General features: G+C 44.6%; 1 protein-coding gene across 4 annotated transcripts in view; it reads right to left on the bottom strand.

Annotated features, from left to right (window-relative positions):
* Window positions 1–23,324, bottom strand: part of Stx8 (syntaxin 8) — a 236,952-nt gene that overhangs the window by 36,657 nt on the left and 176,971 nt on the right. Inside the window, exon 9 of one of the 4 annotated variants that reach the window (XR_015630946.1) lies at window positions 114–280. The exons of the other annotated variants lie outside the window; for them this stretch is intronic. The gene's annotated coding sequence lies outside the window, so the exon portion shown is untranslated. The remainder of the gene's footprint in view (window positions 1–113; window positions 281–23,324) is intronic. 4 annotated transcript variants of the gene reach the window in all.

Here is a 23,324-nt window from a genome sequence, read left to right as displayed (position 1 = left end):
TGCCAACTTCAGATCAGATCTTCTCTACACTTTCTTTCTGCTCTTTACACTTTGGAAACCTTAGTCCCCCGATCCCAGGCAAGAATGACAAACTTACAATGTCTAAGACCCACCTTTCGGTGGAAAGCAAATATAATAAGCAGTGAGGGAGGCGGGGTTGTCTTTTACATCTGAAGAAACCTCATACGCTCTTGTATGCAGTGAGGGCTCAGATGCTACGAGCGATGGAGGAGTCAGATGCCAGGTCTCTGAACATCTCATCCAGGAAGTTCTCTGGGTTCTAAAAAATAACCCAGCGAGAGAAGCCTGAAACACTGGGCACTGGTATTGGAGATGATAAAGAATCTACCATTTAAGCCTGGGATAAATGATAAAAAATCACACGGAGGATAAAAAACTACAAATACAACAGTTCCCATTTGCTGGGCAGTTTTCTGAGATATTCTCAGTCCATATGGGTCTTCCAGATGACCTTGAGAATCGTGGTGTCCAGTAGTCCTCAACTCACCTCCTGAATTAGATCCCATGAAATGAATGCATTAGCTTGAGGAAAACTATCTCTACATGTCTTGGTTGTGTTTCTATTGTGATAAAACACCATGACCAAAAGCAACTTGGGGAGGAAAGACTTTATTTCATCTTACGACTCTAAGGTCACACTCCAATGTTAGTCAGGGCAGAAATATGAAGGCAGGAACTGAAGGACGGGCCATGGAGAAACGCTGCTGACTAATCTCCTCAGCATCCTTTTTCTATCTCCAGGACCACACCCACCCGGGGTGGCGCTGCTCATGGTGAACTGGGCTTCCCCACATCAATCTTGATTGGGAAAATGCCCCACGAATCTGATGAGAACATTTTCTCAGTTGAGGTGTCCTCTTCTCAAATGACTCTAGCTTGTGTCAAGTTGGCAAAAAGACCAACCAGGGCACTACCGTTTGAGCCAGCTTATCTGGGAATATCGTATGCATAGACAGCCCTACATCACTCAAATATCTGTTTTGAAAATTCATGTTTCTGTCTAGCAACTGTCACCGCAACCAAGCTGTTTTATATCTGGCCATGGGTGAAGCCAAACACAGCAGTACATCTCACTTGTTCCAGAGACAGACACAAGATCCCATACAGGGCAGAAAAAGCCTCACCAAGACCTTCCTCCATGTTTTACACAAGAAATGTCTTCACAGAATAAGAAAGGCTTGTGTATAGGCCATGTTCCCCGCCACGAAGAGGTTAGCTGGAAGAGTAAGAAATAATGTGCCACTCACTATCCCACATGACGATGATGTCTTTGTGGGAATTAGAAACAAGTCATAAGACCACACATTCTCTCCACTTATGACGATGACAACTGCTTCCCTGTACTTTGCTTCAGTTCCTATGAGCCAACTGCTGACCATCGGTTTCCGTCACAGGTATATACTTCTTGAGTTTTTATGGTTATCACTAATGTGACCCGTTCTTGGTGACATTCTTTCCAAGCGGTTATAGACGCTGTGTAAGAACATAATTTCCACGAATTTACTTTATGTCAGGCAAAAGGCCAGCCTGCCTTTTTCCTTTTTCGGTTGTTTCCCTTGACATTTCCAGCGAGGCAATTGCAAATATCTACAAATAACCATTTTGGTCTCTTTTTTTTATTATTTAATATTCTGCATATGGGAGAGACTTGGCTTGCCAAGTTAATGATATGTATTAGTGATGACAGGGGACAATCCTACTTTGTCCATAATCCAATCTTCTAATTTTTCATCATTAAACAAAGTGGAAGCATTTAGTTTGTGATAATTATTATTTAGTATGATAATTAATGCCCTTTAATTTCTAGTTTCTAAAGAACTTTTCTTTTTTTTTCATTAAAGAAAAAAGGTCTGAGCACAGACACTGAGTTCTGTTAACTGTCTCTGAGTATCTATTAAGGTGATCACAGGGCTTTTATCCACTTATTAATGGACTGAATTATGCTAATACATTTCCAAATGCTAACTTTTCTTTGCATTCTTGAAATTAATTTGGCTTTGGGCACTGCGCTTTATTCTTTTAATAGGAAACTGGATTCAATTTGCTCATATTTGATGTAGGATTTCTCTTGGGAGTAGAATAAACTTCGTGTGTAGTGAGCCTGGCCTACAGATTTGGGTGTTTATGTTGGTTGGGTTTTGGTATCAGGGTTATTTTAGCTTTATGAAGTAAAACGAGGAGCTTTCTTTCTGTGTTCTGATATGTTTTATACAGCGTGGAAAGTATTTTTCCCTGGAAAGTCTAAAACTTTGCGCCTATAAAAGTGTTCAGCAGCACGCTGTTGGGGGACCGTTCTTTGTCTACGTCTTCCAGTTCTCAGTTACTGGTTTACAATGACTCGTTAAACCACTTTGGAAATTCATCATCTTCTAGAGCGTCATCTTCAGTGAGCATTCGCTCAATTACAGCCAATCTACAAATAGTACTCTCTGCCCATGTGGGGCTAGACTCACAGATGCAAGAAGGCATGTGCTCTGCCATACATGCCCTACCCCCTCCCCCACCTCCAAGCACTCTTTGTTTTAAGCTCACTCCCCCACCCCCTTATTTTTAACACAGCACCATTTTTCATTATAGTATGTGACACAATTCACTTAATGTCTTTTTAGGTCTTGCATATAGTTTTGTTTATGTGAATAAGCCCCTCCTCTGCCCCTGAAGTTGGTCTCATCTGAACGTTTCAATGGAACCCTCAGGTCACCCACCACACTTTTGGTGGCTTATGTTTTTCTATTCCTTGCATGGTTTGAATTCATAACTGTGCTTAAAGGTCATCCTCCTTGAAGAGCCTCTCAGACTGAGGACAGTAACATTTACATTTGCTTTGTTGTAAAGTCTCATTTGTGCTAACAGCAACCTCCAAACAACAAAAACAGGGAGTAGCGGGTAGCACCCTTTACTCCCTGCTGGTACTCTGAACCTCTTGATCCTCATTAACAGAGCTGGCTAGGATACTTTCTGTGCTTCAGTGGCACCTGTTGAGATGTTTGAATGTATCCGTCTGCTTTAAGGAGTTTATTCTTAGCTACCTAACTCGATCCTGAAGACCTGGTGCTAGGAGATTACTTAACAAAGAGTTTTCTATTAAAAAATTGTCATGGGGACTGGGAGATGTGTGTGTGGGGGGTAGGATGGGGGGCTCAATGATGGAGTGCTTGCCTAGCAAGTGGGACTTCCTTCTGTTCAATCCTCATTATTAAAAAGAAAATAAAACAAAGTTGGGGCCAGTGAGATGGCTCAATGAGTAAAGTTACTGACAGCAAGCCCGGTGACCTGTCATTCCATGCCTGGACTCCCATGCTAGAAGGAAAGAACCTATTCCTGGAGACTGTTCTGACTTCCACATGCATGACACAGCATGAGCACACACAAAGTACATACAAAAATAAGTGTAAGAATAATTCTAAAAATAATTCTAACTCACTTAGAGACAATGCGCACATGTTAAGGTAAGTATATAAGGGTAGTTTGCTAGCCTCCTGCAAGTCATGACCGGAGAGGTACACTCACCTAGGAACTGGTATATTTGTGTAACACGAAAAGCAAGGGAACGGGGGTTTTGTTGATTGGGAAAACAAACCACTACTGTACCTCCAAGTGGCCAATGAGACTGGGAGGCTCAAAGCCCTCCCAAAAGCCTCCCAGGAAGCCAGAAGAGGCTCGGCCAGGCCCTTTCTACCTCGATTGTTACTTTTAAGATGGAGAAGGCCTTATGAGTATAGGCAGCAGAGAGAAATGGCTAGGACCTGCCACAGAAACAGTTGGCTGTGGGTACTGGCGCATTATATAGAAGTCTCATACATTTTATATTTATTGTTTTTTTAAAGTTGACATTATTTATTGGGGCAGACAACCTGCAGAAGCTGGTTCTCTCCTTCTATTACATGGGTCCCAGGGGTCGTCAGGCTTGGCAGGTGACTTACATGCTGAGCCATCTCCATGGACCAAGAAATCCCATGTGAAAAAACTGGAGGCTCAGATACAAACTGCTTGCGTTTTAGTTCAGAAGTCACCAGACCATAGGGAGCTAGGTTAGAGAGGATTTTCCTTCACCTAAGGGTCAAGGCCCTTGGGGGTGGGTGGGGGGGCGAATTTGAGTGAGAAAATGTGTTCTAAGTATGGAGAAAGAGAATATATTTTCCAGTCAGGAGTATAAGTAGTTATTTCTCAAGAACGGAAAAATGCAGATGCCGTGGGGATGAGCACACCAGCAGGCACAGGCTTAATGTTCTTCTCAACTTCCTGAAATGAAGCCTGTGGTGCTCAGGACCCACCTGACAAGGTGGTGGAGAACAGAGGAGGAGGAGGCCCAGGAAACAGTAGGCGGGGAAGGGTGTGGCGGAGCAGTAAAATCACAAGGCCAGAAATCAGATACATGGTTTTGGGGACTGGGAGTAGAGAAGGTGAGGGGCAGTACTAGGTACAAGGATACATAAAGGACGTACCTTGAGAAGCGGAAACGTTCAGTTTCCTTACTCACTACTTAGACTTGGTCACCTAAAAGTTATTACCCATACTGTGTACAAACAATTTATTCAGCTTAAACAAAAAAATGGGAAAATAAATAATTCCACAGAGAAGAGACCTTTCCTTCCACCTAGACATTTCACTTCAGAGGAGCTACATAAAGCAGAAAGGCAGCTTTCGACACGGCAGTGCAGCCTACAATCCCAGCACTGAGAGACCGCAAAGGAAGACGGCAGCCCAGGTCTGCCTGGGGCACACAAGAGCCTGTCTGGGTTTTTGTTGTTGTTGTTTTGTATTTTAGGTTTTTGTTTTGTGTTTTGGTTTTTTAAGGTATTTTATTTTAATACAAAAATAGTGTTACTATTTAGCTACATAAAATTATATATATTTCTTACCCTTTCTGACCTATATAAATTTAAATTTCATGCGATTAACCTAAAACAAAATAATATTCCTCTATCAAATTGGCCAGTTTTCAAAGAATGAGCACCGTATTGTTGGCCAGCTGTGGAGAAACCATCTCATATCATGCGGATGGACCACAGACAATGTGAGCCCCATGGAGGACAATCTAGCTACACACACTGAAGTGTTCACTTCTAGGGACTTCAGCTACACACAGCCACATACAGACTAATGTCTGTGCTAAGTGCTGATGAAGTTCATACAATGCCGAATCCACACAGCCACATGTCACGACGGCCTCACATGACACTGGCCCGAGTGCTATCCCAACCATCTGGCTATACCGCTGTCTTGCCTTCTGTCAGGATACTGCTTCTATGGAAAGGAGTTCTAGCAAGGCTCCTTTAACACCAACCCCTGTTGCTGTCCTGTCTCTGCTTTGCACTTCTAGTGCGCTCTGGTGACCCTGCCTCCGCTTCCTTAGCTGGAAAAGAAGGCAGTGGGCTTGCTTTCCACTAGTGCTGGACCCTTGATGCCTGCTGGGGCTCAGAACATGATACCCCAAAGTACAGCATTGTCATCTGCTGTGTACTTGGACTGGAGAACAGAAGGCTTCAGAAGCAAGGCCTTTCTGGTCTTCTCCCATCCTCCTGCCTCCGACCCCTTGTGCTCCTTGAAACAAGTCATGAAACTAGAACTCTTGTCCCTGCAAGCCAGCCATGAACCCCCTCTAACCTTAAGATCCTCATTCCAGAGAGTCCTCCCTCACCTCTGGGCAAAGAGAATATGCTACATGGGGAGAATAGAATAGTACTAATACACAAGCCTGCTGGATTTTCTCCTCTGATGGGCTGAATTTTGACTAAATACAATTGTTATGCTTTTCTTTTGATAAACTGTCTCTGCTATTGGAATGTCAGCTATGTCTGTACAGGTGGGGGTCAAACCTCCATGTCCCAATATTCCTTTATGGATTCTCTCTTGCCTGCTAATACTTCTGTAAATTCAAGTTCTATATGTATATGTGTATGTATGTGTATATGTGTATGTATATGTGTTTGTGTATGTACATGTATGTGTATATGTTTGTGTATGTATGTGTGTACCTCCTGTTTGCTGCTGAAACCTGGAATTGCTCAGTCTTCAGAAAAACCACTCCAAGTTTCATTTTTTTTCTCATTCTTATAACCCAAGGCTTCACAATTTCACACGAGAGAGAGAGAGAGAGAGAGAGAGAGAGAGAGAGAGAGAGAGAGAGAGAGAGTGAGTGAGTGTTAGTGCTATGGATATATTAGAGTCTCATGTTGTAGTCCAGGCTGTCCTTGAACTCATTCTACAGTGCAGGCTGGCCTTAAACTTAAGGTGGACTTCTTCTCTCAGCCTCTGGGGTGCTGAGATTACAGGTGTGAAACACTGTGTTCAGTCCCAATGAAGATGAAGAAAGAGGGGCTGGAGGGGCTGGGGAGATGGTTAAGAGTGCTTGCTGCCAAGTACAGTTGCCAGCATTGGTGTCAGGAGGCTCACAGCCACCTATAACTCCAGCTTCAGGGGATCCGATGCCCTCTTCTGACCTCCTCGGATAACTGCATTCGTGTGCATATACTAAAATGGACACAACATACACATACATGTAATTAAAAATAAAAATAAATCTTAAAGAACAACAATTCTGCTGGCTGATACATTGTCACGTGGAAATCTCCAAAGGCACATGTGAAAGGAATCAGAAAGAACGAAGCAGAAAACACACTACGGCCATGTACCTTTCTCCCAGAAGCAATTCTTGCAGTGGGTTGAAACAATCAGTTTATTCTTTAAGTTAACTGAGGAGAGAAGGAGCAGACTAGCTCCATGAACTGGAAACAGAAACAAAAGCCTCCTGAACATTTCCACAACACCCCCAGCTCTGTGCTGGACTGAAAGGCCCATCTCAAGAAGGCTGCTTTTCTCACCCTTTCTGTGGCAAGGGAAACTATCCTGCACGAAGCAAACATTTTTCAGATTTCAGCTTTTCAAATGTGTGGTACTTGTGATAAAGGGTGTTTTCCAGCCCCCTTCTTCACTTAACCTGCCAGCTCCCGAGGGAGACCATTAGCTCAGACTGCGACAATGGACTCAGGGCTTCTTCTTGAAGGCTCACACAATCCCCAGCTACTTATCATGCAAACAACCTGGGAGACTCATTTTCCTCGCAATGCAGTAGGAGGGGTAAATTACTGAGATAAGTAGATTATTGGGGAAAAAGTCACACTCAGAGGCCTTATGAAATGATTAGACCCTGGGAAATCTATCCCCCTAAGTCCCTGGACCCTGATAGTGCACACATTCATTACCAGACCCGGGTGATCTACAATGGGGAACCTTCTTTAAAAGTAGCAAGCACTCCCACTCGGCTGATTTTCATTTAACTTTTCAAACAGTGAATTCTTTCATTTATTGGGTGAGAGTCATCATCTATGAGGCAAATTAAAAGACAGGGATCAACTACTAGACTGGAAAAGATTTTAATGTTTCTGAACTAGGAAAATGGTAAGCACTAGAATGTGGCCTTACTGACTTCTTTGCGTTTGTTTCATAAATTCCAATAGCAACAATTTCGCATCTGAAATTTCAACTACAACAAAATATGTGTCCCCCTGTAAGAAGCACCATCCTCGCCTAGTACGGAGACTCACACCTTTAATCTCAGCACTCTTAGGGCAGAGGCAGGCTGATCTCTGAGTTTGAGGTCAGCTTGGGCTACACAGAGAATTCCAGGCCAACCAGAGCTACTTAGTGAGACTCTGTTTAAAAAAGAAGAAGAAAAAAAGAAAGAAAGAAAGAAGCATTTTCTTACTCAAACTGACTACTAATGTAGTTAACTTGATAAACAACCTGAAATTATGCTCTAAAATAATACCTGCATATGCCACCATGAGTAGAGGCAGAAATAAATGCTCATCTTCTGAAAAGAAGGGAAGATAAGCAAGACGACATACAACCTCCACCAACAAAGCAGAGCTCCGACGAGCAGAGCACATCATGATGTCATGGAGGTCTGCTGGACTGTGAACAGCCATGCCAGCATCACTGGGCATCCTGAGGACCCAATAGCTACTCAGGCATTGTCAACTACAGATGAGCTATTCAAGGAGTCCCCGCTCTTGGGACTCTTGCTCTGTGTAAGAGTCCTGCTTGTCTCTTCCATGGATATTCACTGGCGTGGGAGGTTAGTTCACTTCCGACCTCTGTGAGGGTGGCCTGAGTGCAGGTGACCAACAGAGGACGAGGCAGTCTCTGGAGCAAGAGCCTTGGACTGTCTTTTCTCTCCCCTCGCCCTCTCAGCCCTGAACCACTCCAGCATATGTATATAACATATTCCTTCTTCTGATTGGGGACAGACTGACATCAATCTCTTAATATCTCTCTGTCTCTGTGTCTTTCTGAGATGAGATCACATGGGGCTCACTCACCTCGGCTAGTCAAATTGGCAATCCACCTGCCTTATATTCCTAAGAGCAGTGATTAGAGGTTTGTGCCATCATGTCTCGACAATAATAAGCTTTAAACCATTAGGCTTTGCCCTTGGAAACATGCTCCCCCATTTCTTTGTGAAACTTGAGTATAGGCTATGACATCAGCATTCTTTCAGCTGGCTTTATTATGTGTGGAACACGCGTCTGGTTTGGGAGGAGAATGTGTGATGATGTGACTTGCAGAGATGAATTAGAAAGGGAATATCACTTGTACATACTGAATGTTATTAACAGTTAAAAAGGTCACATGATCCACGGCCTCTTTATATTCAGCTGACAGTGTGGGACTACCTTCATGTCTATAGATAAGTGGGTAAACCTTAGACAGGCTAAGAAACTCGCCCAAGGTCTCAGCAGCAGGGTTGGGGGCTCTTCCTCAGAAAACCAACATCTAAACATCATTCTAAGGGGCTGGAGAGATGGCAGAGGTTAAGAACACTGACTGCTCTTCCAGAGAATCTGGGTTCAATTCCCAGTAACCACATAGCAGCTCACATCTACCTGTAATTCCAGTTGTGGGGGATCCAACTGACACAGATGCAGGCAAAACACCAATGCACATAAAATATATAATACAAAAATAAATCATTAAAATATATTAAAATATTCTGCATTGGTCTTGGAGTATAGCAGAGGAAAAATACTTCTCAAATTGCTATACTTTATTGTAAGAGTATGACTTGCTAAATATATGAGAATTTATGCTCTGATTGGTAGTGCTGGGACTTGAACCCAGGGCCTTCTAGGTAAGCACTCTGCCCTATGCTACCTCCCAGCCCAAGAATTTATATTTTAAAAGTAGAAAAATTAGTGGGTTATGTAGAAAAGCCATCAACCCGACTCCTTAGCTACTTAGACCATTTCTTTAACTGCTAACAATATTGCAGTATATTTTACAATAATACTGAGATGCAAGTCAGGATAACAGGGAGAGAGAGAAAAACAGCTTTACTTAAAAAAATTTAGTGGCTATCTTAATGGACTATTGCTTTAAGAAGCTGAAAAAGATTGTATTAATAATGAGATATTAATTACATTTTCAGTTAATAGGGAAGTAGTTTTAATATCTATGTAATTAGTGCACAAATGTTTTGGCATGCTATTTTAATTCTAATTAAAAACAACCAAAGCACACAGATGATTTGAATATCAGCTCAAGGACTTACTATGTGATTTTGGGCAAATGACAGTTTGTCTGCACTTCAGTTTTTGTCATTTTATTTATTTATTTATTTATTTATTTTTTTTTTTTTTCTCGGAGCTGGGGACCGAACCCAGGGCCTTGCGCTTGCTAGGCAAGCGCTCTACCACTGAGCTAAATCCCCAACCCCAGTTTTTGTCATTTTAAAATGTAGACCTTCCAAATCTCGCTGGACTATTGCAAGGACTCACTGGGTTAATACAGTGCCCTATGTACACTGGTTGTTTGATAAGTACTAGCCAATAGTATAATCTTTAATTATAGAGAGAAACCCATACCAGTATGGGACACTGGGAGGCACTGAGACACGAAACACATGGGTAGGTCGGAAGGATGGGAAGCTGGGAGCTTACAGAATGGGGCTGAAGTGACCACTCACTGGGTCGGTTCATGTGGAAGTTCACCCTGCTGATATGACAGCTATAGTCACCCTGAGTTAAAGGGCAGACAAGGCTGAAGTGGGGAAGGAGGGATGACAGGTAGGTCAAGGGAGGAAGTTTTCGTTATGAGTGGAACGATTCCAGAAGTTCTAACGCAGGTTGGATGTAACTGTGTGGACAGCCTCCAGGGTTGGGTAGATCATCCATCTAAGACTGCAAGTCCAGACTGGCAGTAGGAAAACAGGAAGAGGTGGTCACCCTGAATGAGTGTCAAAATCCGCAAGAAAGACAGAATCAGAAAATCAAAGCACTCATCAGTTAGGTTTTTTTCTCTCTTTTTTTTTTCAAGCTAAAGATGACAGTGTCCATTCTAGCTTGCTAAATGGAAATCTTAAAGGGGAAGGGATAGAAAAGCAAATAATCTCAGGGTAATCAGAAAACTGAGTTTAGAGAACAAACGTTAGGAAGAGCAGAGCCAGTTCCATTCCGACAGATCCCACTGCTGCAGCTGCAGAGAGGTTCCACAGGGTGACAAGGATTAGATGTTTCTTCCCTGTGCTGCCCAGAGACAGCCAAGCCCTTCCACTGCCGGTCTCCAGAATCCCTGAGCCCTTGTGCACAGCTCATGTACTTTGCTCACATCTAGAAACCCGGTCACCCGTGGAACTCTCAGTCAAAAGAAATAGACCTTTCTCTCAGCTTTCTAATCTCCGTGCCCCAGGAGGGAAAATGAAGGCCTTGGATGAGTAGTAAGGAAGCTGGTCAAGACCAGTTGCTGGAAACAGTAGCATGGGACGAGGGAAACAGGAGGAGAGTCCTACAAGGCATGGGCCTTTCAGCACCCCCTACACCACTGATCTGATTTTGTCTTGTAGAAATTATGTATACCCCTGAAAACTTCCTCAGCCGACCTAAGCTTGAGGCAGGACATGTATCTGAATGACTTCTGTGTCCTAGAAACCAGAAAGCATCTTGAACTCTTTAAACAATGAAGAGCAAATTATTCTCCCACTGGCCCAGTTGGTGATTTCTATCATTTTTGTGGGGAAAGGATTGCCAAGTGGTTAGCCAGCCTCTTTGCAGTTTCTTTAGCATACAAACAGAACCTCTAAACTCACTGTTTTGAACCCTGCTCTTCTCATACATGTGCCCTCCAGGAGATATGATGCTAAGAATGTATCTCTGTATAAGCTCTGTAATGCCTGTTGAAGCACATGCTCAGAAAATGCTTGTTGTTGAAGCCCAGATGTTATGTGGGACATGTGGGCAGGCCCTGTGCTGTGTCACGGACTCTGTGACTAATAACAGGAAATATACTATTTGGTCTTCATCCAGTCTGTTGGCAGGTGTCCCTGAACCCCTGGGATCTCCACAGTGATGTCTTTTACATGCTTATGATGACTGAGTAGCTGGGTACTCGTGAATGTCCCTGGGATAGAAGATGCTTGCCAGGGACACTGAGCACCTCGGTGAGCAGGCCTGCCCACAACTTCAGGAGGAAATAGAAACTGAAAACTGAGTTGATCAACCATGGTCAATGCTTGAATCATGCCTACACAATGAAGGTTCCACAAACCTTCAAATGGCAAGTCTTGGGGAACTTTGGGCTGTGGGTGCTGAACTCCCAGAAGAGCCCAGACATGCAGGCCACAGCAGTGTCAGAAGTGAAATGGTCTTGTGGGCTCAGGCCTTTATGGGGCTGTGACTGTCACTCCAGGTGAATGGCATCAGAAGGGAGTTAAATTGTATGATAGTCAATTGGTCTCAAACAGAACTGATTTGTGGAAAAACCCCAAATATGTTTGGGGGGAGGGGGAGAAGTGAATTACTGAGAGTAAGGAGACTGCAGCAGGAGAAAAACGAGTGGTTTTTTTTTTTTCCTAATCTCAAACTCAAAGGATGTGGTCTAGGGTTTCTGTAGCATTTGTCTCTTCCTATAAGATGAGCAGGAATGGCAGACATTAGGTCATAGGTAGTCTGGAAAAGTTTAAGTGGTGATAAACGAAGAGGGGGCGGTGAAAGCTTCAGAGCTGTGCAACAGTGGAGAGAACCAAAGAGGAATCAGTGAGAGAAAGCACGCCATGCACTTGCAGAGGGTGAACAGGGTAAGGCTGACTGCTAACACTAAGGCAGACACTGAGACCAAAGAGCACAGGAGAGGAGGATCCTGGGGGGGAGGAGAAGGAGAACAAGCCTGTGAAGCACAGAACAGTGGACGGACGGCAGGAGTGAGGCTGAGATCAAGATTCACTGAGGATCTCCACAGATCTATGTGCCACACGCTGGACGCCACACGCCCCACATTTCCCTCTCACCAAGAGCTGCACAGTCTCTGAAGAAACTGAGTGAGTGGCTTGGGGTCTCAGAGCTGCTGGTATGGGCATCAACTGTTGTCCCAGAGCACAGTCCTCCAAGGAGTGGACTCCAAGGATGGAAGTCCCACCTGTCACCCAGAAGCAATTAAAGTGCTTCTCTGTGAGCCTTTCTACTTCCACAGAAACTTGCCCAGAGACATACCCAGCACTCCAGCAGAGTCTGTAGCATGGAGTAAAACCCAGAGAAACAGGGAAGACAAGTTCTAGGGATACAGAAATGATCCTAACAACAGGATGAAAACTTGATAACCAGACAACAATAACAATCACTAGTTATTATTCTTTGGGATTATATGCATGTGTACTATGTATATGTTTAAGGTGCTGGTAACCCAACTCAGATTCTTTGCAAGATCAATAAATGCTCTTAACTGCTGAACCATCTCTGTAGCCCACAACCAATCAGTATCTTGAAAATACATGTTAAAAAAAAATACTATACCTATAAAACAATGATTCTACTAAAAAAAGAACTCTTATAGCTAGGGGGTATAAGTCCTTGGTAGAAAACATGCTTAGTATGTGTGAAGTCCTTGGCTCAGTCTTCCCAAATTAAACTAAAACAGAAAAGAAATATAAGGAGGATATCAGATACAAGGATGAAAGGTTTTTTTAGTGTGTAAGGATTTGTAAGGTTCAGCACTCTAACACACCCTCTTTAAAAGACAAAACAAAGTTGAGAACATATTTCAATAAAATAGGATTTTTAAAAAATTGCAAAGAGATATGGGATCAAAGAAATAGAACACACATACAGAGAATAACAGTGGCTAGAAACACCAGATAGTTCCAAAAGGCGAGAGGGTAGGATACATCTTGGATCAGAAGAGAGGTTTGGAAGGGAACAACTGTAGGAAAACAGCAGACAGACAAGGGACAGCAAACTCAGGTGCACACACAGCAGGTATACAAAGGAACTCTTTCCTGTGGGACTCCACCATGCACTGAGACTGTCACATAGGCTTCATCTGACAATTGACTCAAATCTGGGGTCACCTGGGAAGAGGGACCCCAATGAAGAACTGCCCAGGCCAGATTGGTCTGTGGCCATGGTTGTGAAGCATTTTCTTTAAAAAAATTTTTTTTTCTGTGACCTTCATAATTCCTCCTGAAGTTTCTTTTGATCATAATCTTGGTCCCATCAACAAAACAAATTAGGATACAAACCAAACCAAAATGAATGAATTCCCAATATCTGAAAAGTCAAAACTATGTAAGACAGAAAACATAATGGTAAGACACCATTTGATTCTACAGAAAACAGTGTTTAGGCATAATCCTATCCAGAAGAGAGAACAAACTGAAGGTGTGAAGACCTAGGTTTCCAGGAAAAACAAAAACAAAGAAACCCTCAATTCAGAAACATTGCAAGACAAAACAAAGGCAACTGAAAACTCTGGGAAGCACAGAAGACAATATGTAATTATTTGATATGAAAGGTTAGCAACTGAGAACAAGCAAATTGTAATGTTAGGTTTACTGGCTGGATTTGTGTGTCAACTTGACACAAGCTGGAGTTATCACAGAGAAAGGATCCTCAGTTGAGGAAATGCCTCCATGAGACCCAGCTGTAAGGCATTTTCTCAACTAGTGATCAAGGTGGGAAGACCCAGCCCATTGTGGGTGGTGCTGTCCCTGGGCTGGTAGTCTTGGGTTCCGTAAGAAAGCAAGCTGAGCAAGCCAGGGGAAGAAATCTAGTAAGCAGCACCCCTCCATGGCCTTCATATCAGTTCCTACCTTCAAGTTCCTGCCCTGTGTGAGTTCCAGTCCTGACTTCCTTTGGTGATAAGCTGAATAAACCCTTTCCTCCCCAACTTGCTTCTTGGTCATGATTTTTGTGCAGGAATAGAAACTGTAACTAAGACATTAGGTCAGTAGGTTTTTAAGATGAAATTACTTCTAAATAATGGGTTTAAAATTGGACAACATAAGGGGCATGGGGGACAAAAACCAATTTTTTTCTTCCAAGAAATATATGTGTGTGTGTGTGTGTGTGTGTGTGTGTGTGTGTGTGTGTGTGTGTGTGTAATGTAACTTTAACAAGTTAAAATATGACAGGATTTCAAGGAAAGAGAACAGATTTAAGATGGGGCAGGCAGAAATACAGCCATGGCTCATGTCTTGGCTCTTCAGAGCATATCTACACAGACACACCTGGAAACTGCTTCAATAAGCTTTCAACTTCTGGAACCAACACAGTACAAAAATATTAATTATGGTCATGAAAGAACCTAGCTCGAGTCTCAGGATGGCGCGCCCACCCAGAGCTGACAGAGGCAAATGGCAGAGAGATGACAGAAAGAAGAAGGGCAGGTGCTGTCCACAACCAAAGCAACCGGAAGCAGTTTAGGTACCACTGCAGCCACAGAATAAAAAGACTGACAGAAAGAGGAGAAGATGCTAAAGCAGGAGAGGCACCACGTGCTATGCCTGGCAGTCAGGGGTACTGTAAGAAGTTGAGAACTATCAACAAAAGCCCAGTCCAGTCCAGCCTCCATAACCAAGGGTTCAACATGTGGAGCTCAATGACTGAAACTATTTGGGGACACACTGTAAACGTATTCTGCAGGACTTTTTTCCTTGTCAGCATTCCTTAGACAAAACAACGTAGCAACTATTTACACAGTATCTATGTTGGTGTTATAAGTAATTTAGGAATGATGTGAAATTCACAGGGAGATGTACTACTAGGTTTCATGTAAATACTATGTCACCTTATATAGGGGCTTGAGATTTGCAGCTCTGAGTATCTGTGGGGGAGCAAAAGCCCTAGAGTAAATATTGTATGTTATCTAGAGGTAATATTCACATGTCCCCTAGAAAGAGAACTGTGGACCAGTGAGATGGCTCAGTGGTTTACATTGCTTGCTGCCAAGCATGATGTCCCAAGTTTGATTCTTTTTTTTTTTTTTTTTTTTTTTTGGTTCTTTTTTTCGGAGCTGGGGACCGAACCCAGGGCCTTGCGCTTCCTAGGTAAGCGCTCTACCCAAGTTTGATTCTTAAGATCCATGTGATCAAAGGAGAGAACCAGTTTCCATAAGTTGCCCTCAGATCTCTATACTCATGGCACAGTGTGTGTGTGTGTGTGTGTGTGTGTGTATCTGTGTGTGTGTGTGTGTGTGCGCGCGCGCGTGTGTAAGTATGTAGTGGAAAGTCAAAACAAACTAAAGTGACTGGGGGTTGGGATAAGCAATGAGGAGGAAACGCCATCAGAATGTGGCCTCGTTGACCGCTTTATGTTTATGTCACAAATCCCAAGTCAACAGCAACACTTGATTAATACTGTGTTCAAATCTACATATAGAACATGTCTCCCTGTAAGAAGCCCTCCCTGACTTAGTATAGTAGCATGCGCCTTTAATCCCAGGACAAGGGAAGCCAAGGCTGGTGAATCTCTTTGAGTTGGGCCAACCTTATCTACACAGCAAGTTCCAGGCAGGCAAGGGCTACATAATAAGACCCTGTCTCAATAAACAAAACAAGAGGAATGGGAACGTGGACTGGTTGCCTTCCCCTGCCCTTCATTCAGGTGTTACTTAATCATTTTCAAAGACTTTTAAAAACTAAAATTCGTTCTGGAATCTGAACTTCTAGGCGCATGGTGATGCAAAGGTGAAACATTGATATATATATATATATTGAGGTGTCTTTTTCCTTCAATAGAGTTACTATCCTTGGGTGACCCAGTCATGAGCCAGCAGCACCCAGGCACTAGTGGAGTCTTAAGATGGCGTCCCTTTGGGGGCAAGACGCAGAGGATGTGGGAAGCACAAATGATAGGTTATGGGTCATCTCAGGGAAAATCTCCCCCAGGCTCACTGCCGGAATAACCCTGGGTCTTACCGGACTTCCATGGCCCTGCTGGACAGAATAAGTAAAATGTCTTCTATTTTCCTTTTGAAAGCACTAGGAACAGCTCAAGGATTTGCACAGCTGAATGAAAGACGAGCTGTCATTGAGTTCCTTAGGACTCACAGCTTGAAAGGAGAGAGGAGGCCCACAGGGGGCCTGAGGACCAAGCCCAGCAGGGGAGACTGAGCACTTCCCCAGCCCAGGGGGTGGGACCAGAGCTCTTAAAGCCACAGATCTCCTCTGTGGGCACAGAGGCCCTCACAGCAGGGATCCATTCACACCAGTCACCCTTGGAGACTGCTATTTATGCTAAAGAAATTTATCCCACTCCATTGTCTGCCTCTTGTCCAGAGTTCTCTTGGATCCCTTGTTTACGGCCTTAGTCCTATATTGTGAGCAGTGCAATGGACAGGCCATTTGAGAGGGCAGGGATGGCTAATGATGGGTCTGTTAGCTCTGAGTCAGCCTTGCCTTTGTGAACCAAACCCAATTTGGGTGCATTTGCTTAAAAAAAAAAAAAAGCAAAAACCTCATTTGAGACTGAAGAACTGTTAAACAGGTTGTGCTCCGTTCCTCTCATGGGGGGAAAGGACATCAGGGAAGTCCACAATCTTTGTAATATTTATGCTCCCATTCTTTTAGTGGCAGAAATACCCAGATCGCCTTTTAAGGTGTAGGCACACTGTAGCTCCTTAAGATTATGGAGATCTTGAAAACCGGGGTGGGGGCTGGGGGTGGGGTGGGGCTCTAGTCACCGGAGGCATGCTAATTTTTATCTTATAAAAACTGTGTAGGGAAGCCCCTTCTGAAAAGTTTCCTTTTGAGGAGGAATTTAAGCATATGGCACTGCTTTCCTGAATTCTGTGAACCAAACCCTTATAAATCCTTTGAGTTGACAGATCAATTATTCCTGCTAACAGCTAATGAACAATAACCCTTGGAAATTTCCTCCTTCCCTGGGCTTAAAACAGGAAAAAAATTAAAAACCTTAGAGGGGGAAAAATCAATTAAAGGCTACGGAGCAATAAAAAACAATTAAATTCATTACAGTTTTTGAGAAGAGCTATACTTTCTTAGAGAGCTATGATTTTTACATTAAAAACACATCAAATAACCCTGTACTTAATAACTATGATAAATGTTCCTAAATATACCGTAATTTCATATTGAGTCCCATCAAAGGGAGGGAAGTAAGAAATACAAGGGGAGGAAAGCTGAGACAAGGTCTGAAGAGGCTTTAATAGAGACGGGGGACTCACAGAGCACTCTCTGAGGTAGGTTCTCAAGGGTGCTGGGGTGCAGGGTGGAGAAGGAACAGAAGTGGAAATTGCAGAGAGCAAGCTCCTCCAAGATACGCTCGCCTGTGACCCAGAGTGGAAGACTAGATGATTCCTTTGACTGATGAAAAGGAGCCAGCGGTAAGCGGTCGTAGATGCATAGGCTGGGCATCCAACATAAATGGGACACGGAGAGTCAGGGTAACAGAAAGAGGTCTGCTGTAATGGGAGAGAGCACAAGTCCTAGTGGGGCATGGGGCATATGCCATGGATAATACTGTAGCCAAACAATGAAGAGAAAACTGAGACCCTGTGCAGAAAATATTAGTACTGTGTGCTTCCTTTCTAACTGGGGACAGGAGCATGGCAGTGGCCCAGTCATGACCACCACTGCCCTTGACTAGTTCTTAACGGTGCAATGGTAAGGCTTCATTTCCAGTTGCATCTGCTTTCTGCATCCTTAACAGCTCTGGAGGTAGATGCCCAGAGAGGAAGATATATATGTATGTATGTATATGTATATGCATATGCCTGTATACATGTGTACATATATATATATATACATATATATATATATATGCATGCATGCGGGGGGCACCATAGACCTCTCTGCTCTGTGCGGCACCACAGACCTCTCTGCTCTGTGCTCCTGGTGTACAGTGCAATATGAACAAAGACAGGGGAACTTGACAATTGGGAGAGTTAGGATGGAATCATAGCACCAGTGGTTTTTGGTCTATGCTGCTTTAACTGCTAGCACAGGGATAACTAATCACTAACGCAAGGTCGTAGGGAGCAAACATAATGAAGTAATCCGACCTGCTTAGCATGGGCATATAAAACTGCATACCAACTGTGGACTAATATGGTCCTGGATCAAGGACTAACCTCATATGTGCTGACCTTTGAAAGCACACAGGCACTCCCACCGTAAGAAGGATTTCAAGGTGGAGCTGCTATATTGACACTACTAAGAATTTTGGAACCACGGGCACTTTTACTTTGTACTGGGTGCCTAGATAGACAGAACTGTGTTCAATGAGAAGGGACTGGGAAGGAGATGTCCCGGGGGTGGTGCCAGTCTACAGTAGACACAAGTAAGATTTTCTAGTTGCTCAGTGCAAAGCCCAGTTCTCACTCGCATTTATGGAGTAGTTTGCATGTGAATCCAGAATCCAGGTAAGAAAGGGACCGAAGGTCAGCGTGGTCCTGCTCCCCACAAGCTGGGGCAGAAACAGTCAAGACCCAGCTTGTAGAGTGAGCAACCGAATCAGTTCTGCAGGCCCTTCAGTGGCATTCCTCCACCGGGGACTCTCATGTCCATCTGCACTAGTTACGCTAGTTAGTGGTGTGAATGAGCGCACAGCCGTGACTGTGAGGAACGCATTTGTTAGTTTCCTTGGGGTCATAATGGAATCCCTGACAAAATGCAACTTGAGGGAGGAGGGATTTATCTTGGCTTATAGTTTGAGAGTCTCCAGTCTGCCACACAAGGGAAGGTGTGGGATCAGATGGCTTCAGGACAGGAATACAACTGGGGCTCTACACCTCTTAGAGGAACAGGAAGCAGAGAGAATTCAGGAAGTGAGCCAGGCTATAAAACCTCAAGGCTTGACCCGGGTGGGTGATTCTGTCCACCAGCAAGGCTCTATCTCCTAAAGGTGCCTTTCCAAAACAGTGCCATAAACTGGGGACCAAATGTTTAAACATGAGCCTGTGGGAGAAGGCTCACATTCAAACATCAGTAAGATGGCTCTGTGGCAGGGCTGTGGTTAGCCCTGTGACTCTGGCCACATTTGAGCTCTCTCCATTTCTCTAGCCTGAAAACCCAGCTCATTCTATGATTTATTTTTCAAGCTACTCAATATCCTTTCTCCTCCTCTAAAAATGACCCCGCTCCCCCAACACACACACTCAAAGTATCACATAGTACAAACTTGGGGCGGTCCTCCTGCCTCCACCTTCCAGCTAGGATTATACATGAAAGTCACCACACCCAGCTTTAACTCCCTTTCAGTCCGCTCCGTCCCTTTTATATTCAGCTGCTCAGTGGTTTGTACTGCTGGTAGCTAAGACCCTTTTCTGACTCAGTGCTGGGCTCTGTTACAGTTACTAACTCAATAATTCCTTAGCCAACTGACAGCAAATGGGTCTTGGGAACTGAGGTAGGGCTGGAGGCTGGCCTCATGTCCAGATCTGTTACATACGGGCCACTGGGAGACAGCTGGTCCACACACTCTCTGAAGAGCATTGTAGATCTCTCGAGAATAATCAGAGACCTGAATAATACCGAAAGAGATGCTAATAACTGGAGAATGTGCTAGGCAGATTCTCAATTATGGGTGACAAACCTTGAAGCTGGCCAGCTCTCAGGGATACACTTCGGGGTCAAAGGCCATCTTGGGACTTGTAAGGATATCCCTAACTGTCATCAAATTGTCAAATTGTGAAGTTCTGGAAATTCCACATCACTCATGAGCAGAACATGAGATGTCATTCCTCCACGGTATGTAATTAAGATGGTGGCTGTGTCCCCGATGGATCGCTACAGCATGATAGGACTGAGGGGTTCTGGGAGTTTGAAACCCAGGGACCACATAGGAGAGACTCCTGCACACATATGACAGCCACAGGAAAAGACAAGCACCCAAGGTGCTGAAGGTGCTCGTGGGCCCCGGCTAAGGATGCTCTGGGCAATTATTGCTTTGTCATTTGTCAGGTGTGAACTAACTACAGCAACCACAGTCTACATATGGTCAGGAGCTGTGTGACTGGTGTGTGTGTGTGTGTGTGTGTGTGTGTGTGTGTGTGTGTGTGCAGACGAGCTTACTTTCCATATGAACTGGACTCCTGGCTGAAACAAAAATCACTGGCTTTTGGCATCCCATCTTTATTTCTACAGTGGCTGGCCGGCTGGTTTCTAGTAACTGGGCAGGGGACCCTAGGTGCCTGTAAGCATAGAAAGACCTAATCATAAAAGTTCACTGGAAAGCCCAAGACACAGCCTTTGGTTTTGGATAGCTGGATAAGGGATGGGGAGAAGACCAAGACAGACATGGAGTTGGGGTTCTCACTGTGCATCATAGGGCAGAACTTAATGTTAAGCTGGGGTCCCATGGCTGGCAACTGCGTCAGATCAAGCAGTAAGTGAGTAGACAGGGAAAGGTTGAATTCGTGCAAACTCAGCAGGTAAGAGGGGGAGACCAGGGGCTCCCAGGTAGACAGGGCCAGGGGTGGGCTGAAGGAGTGTGGAGGAGAACCCCAGGGGTGCCTGCAGCTGGTCACCACCAAGAAGGTGAAGGTTTGCAGCTCCCAGCTCAGGAGGCGGCAGAGGGCAGAGGTGTGGATACCCTGGGAGGTCCCCGGGAGCTTCAAAGCACAAGGCAGAGATGGGTAGGGAAAGAAACAGAAGGGAGAAAGCTTTCCAGAATAAAGTACTCATACCCAGGGCTTTATGTGAATTTATCACCTCTTATTAGAGCCTTTTGAAATGCGAATTAGCTGATTAACCACTGCTCACAGCCTCCCAGCTGTTCTTTATTCTCTGGCATTCAGCAACTTTGTTCTAAATAGGGCAGGCCACAGTAGCCCACCAGGGGGACATTATTCTCAGGGTTACAAGAACAGTGACCAGGCAAAACTGTGCCCTGGGCTGGAGGATCAAGTGATGGGGGTGGGTGGCTGAGACTGCGGCACCAGCACCTGGGCCCGGCCAGCTCTGACTTACACTCCCAGCTCTGTCTGGTGAACTGTTTAGCTCTGTGGCTCATCATCAGGGCTTAAAAGAGACACTGGAGAATAAGACTAACCCTCCCCCCCCCACCCTCTTGATGTTCCTTTTCTAAAAGGTTCATTAGTTCTAGGTCCCCCAGGGAATGGGCACCCACTTGCTGTAGCACTGTTTGGGACATGGTTCACATGTATGAACAACAGGCTGGCCTCTGGCAGAGCCAGGCTCCCACTTGCTCCTGCCTCCAGTTTGGCAACACAACACAAAGGCGGCCGGGCTTGTATACACTTTCCAGGCTGAGCCCCTATTCAGAGGGGGCTGCAGCTTGTGCGTAATGGGCCCCCTACAGACAAAGCCAGCAAGTTTCTTAATTAAGTCTAAGTGAAAGACAGATCCCGCTTACATCTTCAGAGACCCTTCCCTTAGAACTTCAAAAACACCCTAGACTGCCTATCAAACCCAGGCACGGATAACTAGCGAACAATTTTTCCTCTTTTTAAATATAGAAAGCCAGGTCCCGGCGCCAGTCCTCAGCCCCCTCTCACTTTCCCCGCAATTTTAGACATGCCTCTGGTTTATAAAACAGGAAACAAAGGGACTTCTTGTGTGTCAGAGAAGTCCTCAGAGGGTCTGAATTTCATTCCGGCCTTCCCCACAGCTCCGAGTTGTCTAAAGAGCTCTTTAACTGCTTTAGTCTCATTAACATTTCCACGAGGAATCAAAGGATGTACCAAGAAACCCGCACCCCTGTCTATATATCACACAAGGACAAGTCCGCGATGGGAGCATGCTAAAAAATTAATTATTAGCTAATTGCCTTCTAGGAAATGTGATTTTTCACATCCCTCCCTCCTTCCCCCGGCAGCCGCCTTCCAACCTAGCCTCAGAAACCCTCTCACAGACAGGCCTTTCTGTTTTCTGGGCTTTGCTGTGATAATGTTCTTTGCAAACAGAAACCAATTATTCTGCAGCAGTAAGTCACTGCGAGTATGAATTGCTTTAATTTTTCCCCCTTTTAGCAGCTGCCCAGGGTGGGTTGCGAGGTGGCTGCAATAATGAAGCTGGATTGAATACCAAAGCAGCACCCAGGCTGGGCGTCCTGCGGGGAAAATGATGTTAGGAAATAAAAGTGCATTTTCCTTGCGAGCTGCTAATCAATGAGTTAGACATGGCCCAGAATGTGCTTTCCGCTTGGAATTTGCATTGCCAGCCCGGCTTCGTGCTTTCCAAGAGTCCTGTGCACCTGACTGGCTTGTAAAAATGTCACCTAACTGTTAAAGTGCTAAACACGCCCTGTTTCTCTTGCCTGTTTTCTCTCTCCCTCCCCCTTTGCCTTTTCCCTTCTACAATTCTTTGCTCTCTCACTAGAAATGCCCAGCAACGACCGGCAGACAAAGACACTGCAAACAAAGTGGATGGAAAGGGGGGAAAATTAAAAGGGAAAAAGTGCAGAGGAATTCTTCATTCACTGATCTCCAGAATACATTAATATCTCAAACTGTTGGCACAGCCTACAATGCTTGGGCAGCTAACAATGCAGGCCAGGATTCCAAGTCTGGGATCTTCAAATAAACCCTGGCGCTGTCATGGCCACCAGGAAGGAGAAGAATGGCGATATTAGCTGACCTTCGTCTTGTTGTTTCTTCAGACCTGACTGCTGGACCTCTGTTTGCTTGTTACTAGGATTTCCTGACAGAAAAATTTTACCATTTCCCAGGCAATACAAGAGCCAGTTTATTAGGTAAATAAATGGGGCCTTAAGCAGCCTTTTCTGTTCTACAATGGGAACTGGGCGAAGAGGACTAAAGTTGAGCTGGAGTGAGGGAGAAGGACTAAGAAACTGAGGGCAAGCACATCATTTTCCCTCCACTTAGACACCGGTGAAGGCTGAGGACAGGGTGACAAATAGTCAAATCCAGCGATCTGCCTTTGGTGAGCTTAGCTGCATCCCTGACCAAGTGAGGAAGGCAGAGCAGACAAATCATTGAATCAGCGGTCTGCTGTTGGTTTACTTAGCCAACATCACTCACAAGTAAGGACTCCCAAGGAAGCAGGAGAAACCATGGCTTTCCTTACAGTGGGATTTCACATTGACGAGCTC

The sequence above is a fragment of the Rattus norvegicus genome, chromosome 10 (genome assembly GCF_021556685.1).
Source record: "Rattus norvegicus strain SHRSP/BbbUtx chromosome 10, alternate assembly SHRSP_T2T, whole genome shotgun sequence".
Lineage (NCBI taxonomy): Eukaryota > Metazoa > Chordata > Mammalia > Rodentia > Muridae > Rattus > Rattus norvegicus.
The sequence above is the reverse complement of the archived record's forward strand: the minus strand, read 5'-3'. Positions and strand labels throughout refer to the sequence as shown.